This window comes from Papaver somniferum, chromosome 9 (assembly GCF_003573695.1).
Source record: "Papaver somniferum cultivar HN1 chromosome 9, ASM357369v1, whole genome shotgun sequence".
Lineage (NCBI taxonomy): Eukaryota > Viridiplantae > Streptophyta > Magnoliopsida > Ranunculales > Papaveraceae > Papaver > Papaver somniferum.
The window spans coordinates 96,972,845-96,982,577 of record NC_039366.1 but is presented as its reverse complement, the minus strand read 5'-3'; positions in this window follow the sequence as shown (position 1 = coordinate 96,982,577).

The window sequence follows — 9,733 nt, the reverse complement described above, 5'->3', positions numbered from 1 at the left end:
TTTTTCAAGTCTCCCCCTTTCGTTTTCCCTTCTTCTGGTGAGACGTAGATAGAGGACCCAGGTAGAAAAATTGATGTAAATACCTAGGTGGTCGAAGTTGGAGGTACCTTGATGAAGGATTTAGCGGAAGGACCTGGTGGACATTGATCGACTGTCGAGGTTATGAATCCCGTCTAAGAATCGCTGCTTGCATGTTGTATGCTCTGAAAGCTGTACGAACCTCATACGACGTTGGAATTCGGTGCTTGACCCCAATTTTTCGAAGCTAAGAGACTGAGTTATCACATGAGAAAAGAATCACTCAATTTGGAGTTGCATAGGTCAGCCAACGAAGCGTGCACATTTGTACTTTGTAATCCCGTACAAATTTTTCAGATGTCGTAGACCTGACAGTAAAGGACATATCTTTCATCTCGTATGTCCGACTGATGCGCCCTTTTGGTATGTTGTAGAAGAGACATAAACGAACATCTTTTGTTGAGGAAGTATTGTCCCATTCCTCACCCATTGGTACGTTTTTGTAAACCCATGTCCTAAATCATGTTGCATCTCATTTGTAGAGGTGATGAGAACATCTTGTAGAAGCGTTTGGTTTGTGCTCGTCTGTGGTGCAAGATTTGGATAGCATGTTTTCATGTCTACACATCTTGATATGAATCATTAGGGCTTGAATAATTATGATCCATAGAGTAACGCTTCAGAGAATGGATAGTTGATGAAGCCGGTGATGTTGCTCCTGAGACCGTTGCTGATGCTGAGACCATGGACGGAGTTGCTCCAGAGACTGAAAGTGATAGTATTTGCTTTTCATCCAGTGATCCTTTACATGAACGAACCAATTAGTGAGTTGAGAATACCTTAGATGGAGGTGTACTAGGATTTCAACCCAAATCCTCCTGAATATGACTTTACTGTGAAGTGGCTTCTTCATGGAATCGATGTTGTTGCGCGGTAGATAGCAGCATCAGTCTTCATTTCGGATATGACTGGTGAAGAGAGGAAGTTCCCCAGTCGTGCAGGGGATTTTGATGTACAGAGGTTCCGCTTGACGACTTTTCATGGAATCACATCAGGTTGCAATGACTTGTTATGTGGATAACATTTATTGAAATATATTGGATTGATATTTCCAATAAAATCAAGTCCTCAGTGCATCCCTCATTCACTTAGCAGAGTTGAAGGAGTTTGTAGCATCCATTGATGAATGATGTTGCATTTGCTTCAGAAGTCTTATCATAGGATAGTGAAGGCTTATCGATTGTAATTCAGCTATACTTTGATCGTGTTGGTGTTGAACCAGTGTGTCACGTCGAGATATTGTGTTGAATCCATAGGCGCCAATGAAAAGGGTGTACTCTTTGATTGGGAGTACAATTTGAATAATTCTTGGATGCTTGAGCGTTGAAGCGTCAAATTTCTTATGCTTGATCGTCTCGGCTTAGTGTATCTTTTGTCGATTCAGCATTCCGCTGCGAGGGATTCAACACTTGTTCAGACATCAGAGATTTCTGATACTCGTGGACATTCCTACAAGTCTGTGGAGAAATGCCCAAAGTGTTCTTTTCGATGCTTCCGTCATCTCTCAGTAGTGAATGTCTTGGTGAGATGCTCGATTCAAAGCGGTGTCAGATTCAACCACTTGGTGAAATACTAATGCAGTGAGGCTACCATTCATGACGTATTGCAGAGTTGCTGACAGAATTGAGTCCCCATGCTAGGATATCATGTGAGGAAATAAATGACATAGACATGGAAGGAATGAGACTTGCCTGAGTGCAGAACCTATTGATGAATGTCTATACATCTTTTGCAGGTGCTTGTTTCAACCTCGTCAAAGCTCGAAATTTCTCCAAGGGCTCTAATGATGGGATGACAAGTAGCTTCTTGTCGAGTGATGGCAGCGGCTCTGAGGGTTTTCAGTAGAACGATGTTGATGACGGTGTCAGCATCGATCAACATTCTTTCGAATTCAATTCCTCTGAGATGGATTGGTAATCAGTCCCCAGTCGTGCATCTCCTTGTTTGTTGATGCATGGTTGAGGTTTGTGCATTTCAGGATTGGTTATCCTTTCTTTGCACTTCTGAAGATCCTAAGAGATTGGAGAAGTATGTTTTTGCTGTGGTGCTTCGGCTTTCCTTCTGCTTCCTTCAGCAACAATGTTCATGGAAGGTTGGAGGTTGTACTGCTAGTTGATCAGACGCCTGCTACCTCGAGTCTCTCGCGGCTCCTCAACTTTTGTAGTTTTTGCTCTTTCCAGTAAAGCGGGTGCAGTAGTTGCAGATCTCTTCGCCGCTTCGTGAAGCTCTGAGAAGGTCTGGAAATGAAGATTTTCCAATAAAGCTCTGTAGACCGGGATCATGCCGTTGATACACAAGTCTACCAGTTGTTGGTCCGTGACATTTGGATCTTGACAGTCCAGGGCCTGGACTCTGAATCTTTTTACGTAGTCATCAGGATGTTCATTGGTTCTCTGAAACATTCTTCAAATATCAGAGAGAGTAATTTGCTCTGACACAAATAATTACTTTCTATAGAAGGCGTCAATCATTTCTCCCCAATTGTTAATAGTTCCTGGTGCGATGTTGTTGAACCAGGTGTATTCCCTGCCTTTCAAGGACTTTGAAAATTCTTGGAGGCGAATAACATGGTTATGTTCATGTTCGCCTAAGGATTCCAGGAACCGAGAGACATGTTCTCGAGCATTACCTGTTTCATCATACAGAGTGAAGGTTGGATAGGTATACCCTTTTGGAAGAGGAATCCTTTGCGTAGCAGCAGGGTATGGAGGCTGGTGACGATGGACATGTGATGTATTGTCTTTTCCACGATTCTCCATGAGACATTCCAAATCTTCCCGAGTGATGAAGTTTGATGACTCCTTCGCTGATGGATCGTCTGCAGCTTTGCAGACTTCATCATCTACTGTATGAATCGGAATTACCTCAGGATCAGCGTCTGAGGATTTTTCCTTCTCTTTTCCTTTTCCTTGGGTCTTCCCTGACATTGTATCAGTGAGAGCCTTTAGTTGATTAAATAGTTCCTTCTGTGTTGTAGCCATATCGGTTTGATTCTTTTCAAGAGTCTCTTGCACTTTGATGAGATCAGCAATGGTAGGTGGTGGATTTCCTCTAACTTCCTCGGGGTGTCGGCCGAACAAAGGATGACCCTTCGCGTTGACGTGAGGAGGAGTAACATTACCACCGTCAGTGTTAGAGGCTGGAATCGTTCCCGGGATATCCTCGTTGTCGTTGTTGTTGTTGTTGCTAGTGCTAGCGCGGTTTGCATTGGAACCTGTGACTAACCCAGACCTAAGACCATCCATCTTGTGGAGTTGTGAGATTGCAACCGAGAGAATGATCTCCCACTGTGGTCGCCAATATGTAGATGAGGAAAACGATTTGTTGGTTTTTAAGGAATTGAGGAGACGGCCGTACGGAGGAGACTCCTCGAACCGAGAAAAATGTTAAACCTCACACAGATGCACCGCTGCAAAGGGGGTGCTTTAGATTCGAGAGATCAATCTGTAGTACTCCGGCCTAAATCAAGACAATGACCGTTCCAGAGTAAATTCGGTCACAAGAGAGGATGGGTTGATCTGTAGGAGGGAAGCTGGGAAATGTGTGGAATCAATGGTAATCAAAGATTGTGGGTGTGTGAATTCTGAATATGATAAGCTCTGAATGATTGAAATTGCTCAATTGAGAGTAGTTGCTCAATTGATGAGTTGATGATCTCGTGTTGTCGATGAGACATGAGATTGATGATACTGTTGATGCTGATGATTCAATCATGATTCAGAGACTTAATTATATTGCTGGAATTTTAGACACCATGATTCCATGAAGTGTGACAGTTGATGGAATCAAGGAGTGGGGAACTGGAGATCGTGTTTGAAACTACCTGCTCAACGTGTGGAGACTTGGTCGATTTTCCACCCACTACCTCGTGAATTCCTTCAACTGATTGCACGACTTGCTCACATTCCATCCTGTGTTTGAACACATGTGTCGTAGACCGCCAGACCAAAACCCTAAGTGTTATCCCCCAAAGTGACACGATTGACGTCTCGTGGTTTGTTAGTCAATTGATGACTTCGTGGTTTGATGGGACGATGAGTCCATGTAGTTGCTGAGTTGAACATGATGTTCTGAAACTCATGAATTGAACTTGTCATGAGACAGAGGTATAGTTCTTACGATGAAGTGAGCAAGTATTGCTCATTCGATGGATCGTTGAATATTGATTATTGAACCAATATTCCTTGGTTTGAGAAAATATTTATCATCTGAGAAAGTGTTTCTCATGTGATGAATTGTTGAATATTTGATCGTCTGAGAAAGTGTTGCTCATCTGATGGATTATTGGCAGCGTGACCAAAATATTAATTAAAGTACTGGTTGTTGAACCGAGCATAATTAATAAGATTAATGACCATGAGGTCTTCGTAAATTATTAAGGTTAAGATCTCGAATGATGATCCTTTGATTCAGAAACCCTAATTTGATCAATTGATGATCAATTCATGGTTCTTCAGAATTTTAACCATGGGACGAAGGAGGGAGCGACTACATGGGACCATGGATCAACCATGTAGTTTCCATATGCTCACGTGAGCAAATACAAAGAACTCCTGAAGAGTTGACGATTTGTTGGTGAAAGAATGATTAAATGCTGGTTTAATCATTTATTCGAAAATGCTCGTCTGAGCCTTAGGTGAGAAAATCTAATTAATTATGACGGAGTGAGGGACCTACCATGGGGTCATGAAACCGGCCCTGGGTAGTCACGTGACCGCCTGGCGATCACTTCATGAAAATCCAAAGTGTTTGGAAGATTTTTGGACCTAATACGAGCAATTGTGTAAATTAGGTCAAAACTGTGAAAATTGATGGGACCGGCTTCCGTGAGCCAAAGAGCCAATCTTGGTCGGTAAAGATAGCTTGCTCGTGTCCCCAAGGCGTCCGCGTCTCAGTCCTGAGAAATTTAATATTTTCTGGCGTGCAATTGAGCATCCATTCGAGAAAATATGCCAAAATTAGGGTTTCGACGAAACTGAGGAAAACACCATGAGATGATGAAAAATAATTATAAAATAAGGAATGAGGAGGCGTGGGACCGCCGTGGTCAAGGAATGGTCGGCCGGTCGTGACCACGGTCCCGTGGTGCCTTTTCCTTAATTTTATAATATTTTGATGATTTTATGAAAAATTCATGAATTTTGAGAAATTTGATGAATTTAGGAAGTTTCCATGAATTGAAGGAGTTTTCATGAGTTCATGGAAGCAAAATATTAAAATAATAAAAACACGGGCGTGTGGGACCATGAAGGCATGGTCGGCCGACTATGGCCCGGTCCCACGAGTTTTTCATAATTTTTTAATATTTTTTAGGTATTTTTGATGATTTGAGGGAATTTTTCCTAATTTGAGAGAAATACCATAAAATCAAGGAATTAGATGAATTCAAGGAAAAATAGGATAAATAATAATAAAATAATAAAGCAAAGGGCGTGTGGGACCGGCTAAGGCATGGCAGGCCGGCTAGTGGCCCGGTCCCACAAGTTTTCATAATTTTATTTTATTTTATTATTATATGATGATTTGTGCAAAAAAAATACCATGAAATCAAGGAGTTTTTCATGAAATTAGAGAAACAATAATAATAATAATAAAATAATAAGGAATCGTGAGGTGTGGGGCCGGCTGGGACCAAGGCATGGCTGGTTGGCCAATGGTCACGCCCCACACTCCTTTCCTTAATTTTATATTATTTTTTATGGATTTATGGAAGTACCATGAAACCGAGGAGTTTCCTCGAGACGAAGGAAATTTGATCAGATGAGAGAATTTTCATCAAATCACGGAAAACAATAAAAATGTATTAAAAATATAAAACTGGCGTGGAACTGACCACGGCACGGTCGGTAGGTCGTGTGTCCGTGTTCCCAGAACCTTGGTCAATATTTTTAATTATTTATTATTTTCTTCCCTATTTTGCATAGGTTCATCGTTTCGTTGTATTTTGAAATACTCGTTCGTGCCGTGACTGTTAGTGTATCGTCGTTGAATACACTTTCACTATTTGAATCGGGGCTTACTTAGAGGTAGCTCAGACGCCCGGTTGTTGATTATTTATTACTAATTTTGGAATTCAGTGGAGAATAATTCACAAAACTGAGTAATAAGATGTTTATTATTAATTCATAGGATCAACTGAGGATTCGACTACGAATTCAGAATAATAAAGTGAGCATTACCATTCCATGGGATCGTAGATTCGACCATAGAATCAGAGTAATTAAGATTTATCTATTACCATTTATGATACTAGTTGTGGATTCGATCATGAAATCGGAGTAATGAGATAATATAATTATTTTTATTGTATGAGATCAAGCCGTGAATTCGATCATAGAATCAGAACAATTGTTTATTTCCATTCCGTGGGACCAGTCGCAGATTCGACCATGGAATAGGAGCAATTGTTATTGCCATTCCATGGGACCAATCGTGGATTCGACCATGGAATAGGATCAATTGTTATTGCCATTCCATGGGACCAGTCGTGGATTCGACCATGGAATATGAGCAATTGTTATTGCCATTCCATGGGACCAGTCGTGGATTCGACCATGGAATAGGAGCAATAACAGATTATTCTGGGAATTCAGTAGTGAATGTCACGACAGAATTAATCTTAATTAGGAATAATTAACTTTATGGATCTATACTAGCAGAGCAAGCTGTCTAGGAGCATTAATTATCCCGATATGAGCTTGTCGGTAAGTCATATCCTTTATACAGTCAGGGTAAACTCGTTGTTTGTTCCTGAAGACGTTATCGCTCTATACTAGCAGAGCAAGCTGTCTAGGAGCCGTCCATCTCGTGATACTATATAGAAATAATCACTGAAAGTATTCAGTATTCAGGAGATATGTCGTTGTCCAGTCGTGAGACTACATATCTACATGTACTCCGAGAGAAAGTACTCTCCGTTGAGAATTCGATGAGAGACCCGTGTCTCTATACTCACGTCTGATTGTTGGATCAGATCTTCGTATAATTATGAGTTTATGATTTTAGCCCTTGTCGAAAATCCACCATCTACAGCTGTCTTTACAGCATGCTACTTGATCAACCGTGTGTATTTGCGGTGTAAAACCCTTAACACTCCTTATGAGTTACGGTATGGAAGGAAACCCAACCTACACTATCTCAGGGTGTTTGGAAGTAAGTGCTATATTCTGAAAGATCGAGAATGGAGAGGGAAATTCGACACCAAAAGTGACGAAGGTATCTTTCTTGGCTATGCGTCTGATAGTCGTGGTTTTCGTGTTTTTAATCTCAGAACACAAGTCATGATAGAATATGTTAATGTTATCATCGAAGACATTAGTAATTTTCGTCAAGATAGTTCTCCTGCTGAATTGCCTCCAACAGAGACAGTTGAGAAAGTCGAAGAAATTCCAGAATCAGTTGAAGTTATCCCAACTGTTACCGATCATGACATTTCTAGTGATGAGGAGAAGAGCACTGATAAAGACATTTCTGATGAACAAGAACGTGTCTCTCCACGACATCTATGTGTTCAAAGGAATCATGACCCCAACAATGTCATTTGGGGAAGGGATTCTACAGCCAAAACAAGGGGTCAACTTCAAAATATATGCAATTTTGGTTGTTATCTTTTGCATGTGGAACCAAGGAATATTGATGAAGCTCTGAAAGATCCTTTTTGGGTCAATGCGATGCATGAAGAGTTAAATCAATTTGAAAGACAAGATGTCTGGGAACGTGTACCTTGTCCTCCAAATGTCAATATTGTCGGTACCAAATGGATATTCAAGAACAAGTCTGATGAATTTGGTACAATTGTCAGAAATAAAGCTAGACTTGTCGCTCAAATATATTCACAGATTGAAGGAATTGATTTTGACGAAACCTTTGCTCCTGTGGCACGTCTTGAGTCCACTCGACTTTTATTGGCCCATGCCTGCTTTCTCAAGGTTAAGTTGTTTCAGATGGACATAAAATCAGTGTTCCTGAAAGGAATTCTAAAAGAGGAAGTCTTTGTTGCTCAACCTAAGGGATTCGAAAATCCTGATTTCCCAGATCATGTGCTGAAGCTCAAGAAGGCATTATACGGATTGAAGCAAGCACCAAGAGCCTGGTTTGAGAAACTTACTACCTCTCTTATTAGAAAAGGATTTTCAAGAGGAGGAGCTGATAATACATTGTTTACCAAATGGAGCGGGAAAGATGTTGTAATTGCTCAAATATATATAGATGATATCATCTATGGATCAACTTCTGAGAAATTCTCAAAATACTTTCAAGTCTCTCTTGCTAAAGAATTTGAAATGAGCAATGTTGGTGAATTAATATACTTCTTAGGATTACAGATTCAACAACATAAGGAGGGGATTTACTTATCCCAAGAGAAGTACACACGAAATCTTGTGTCAAGATTCGGTCTGGATAAGTCGTCTCCTAAGCTGATTCCCATGCCTACTACTGGTAAATTACACAGGGATGAGAAAGGAGCAAAAGTGGATCAAAAACTATATCGATCCATTATAGGTATCCTTTTGTATCTTACAGCTACTAGACTTGATATTTCCTTCAGTGTTGGTTGTTGTGCCAGGTTTCAGGCGAATCCAAGAGAATCTCATCTTGCAGCTGCAAAAAGAATCATACGATATATAAATCACACTGTTGGGTATGGTCTTTCATACACTTTCGATACTAATACTGGCCTTTCTGCTTATTTTGATGCTGATTGGGCAGGATGTGTAGAAGACAGAAAAAGTACATCAGGGGGCTTCTACTATGTAGGTCTAAATCTTGTAGCGTGGCATAACAAGAAGCAAAACTCTCAATCCCTGTCCACATGTGAAGCAGAATATATTGCTGCCGGATCATGTTGTACTCAAATCCTATGGATGAAACAAATGCTTGCTGATTATGGAATTGATACTAGAATAATGAAGATCTTTTGGGATAACTCCAGTGCGATTCGAATTACTGAGAATCTTGTTGATCACTCAAGAACAAAGCACATTGACATAAGGTACCATTTTATTCGTGATCTTTATGAAAATGATATCATCAGTATGGAGTTTGTGCCTTCCGAACAACAATTGGCTGATATTCTCACCAAACCCTTAGACACTGCAACGTTTCAACACTTGCGGAAGTCTATTGGTGTTGTTTTGGTTCATTAAAACCTTTCATTGACTCTTTCCCCTATGCTTATCCTTATCTTTTGGGCAATTGAGTCTGAAACTCCAATAGGTACTTTCCAGTTCAGTTTCTGTAGGATTGTTGTTATTGTCTTTTTAGTATCTCTTTAGTGCTTCAAAATCCTTCTTTTCTTTCGAAATTAAGGTCGCTCTTGTTGTTCTTTCGGGAATGACATCAAATGGGTGAGATTTCTTTTGAACTTGTGCTTAATGGTAATATCTTGCGGGGTGTGCGGCTGTGGAATTTTATAGAGGTTATCTTGTATCTTGAAACTCCTTGATGAATGCATTTAGCTTCGGTTTTATGATTGCATCTAAATTAAGTTGGTATGTATTTTTATTTTAGTCTATGAAATGTCTCTTGTGAAAATTTCATTATGATCACGTTCTTGTACCTTTGCCAATTTTATTGACAAAAAGGGGGAGAAATATTGTAGTTCACACTACAAATACATATGGTTTTTGGATCATTGTGTAAGGGGGAGTGGTTT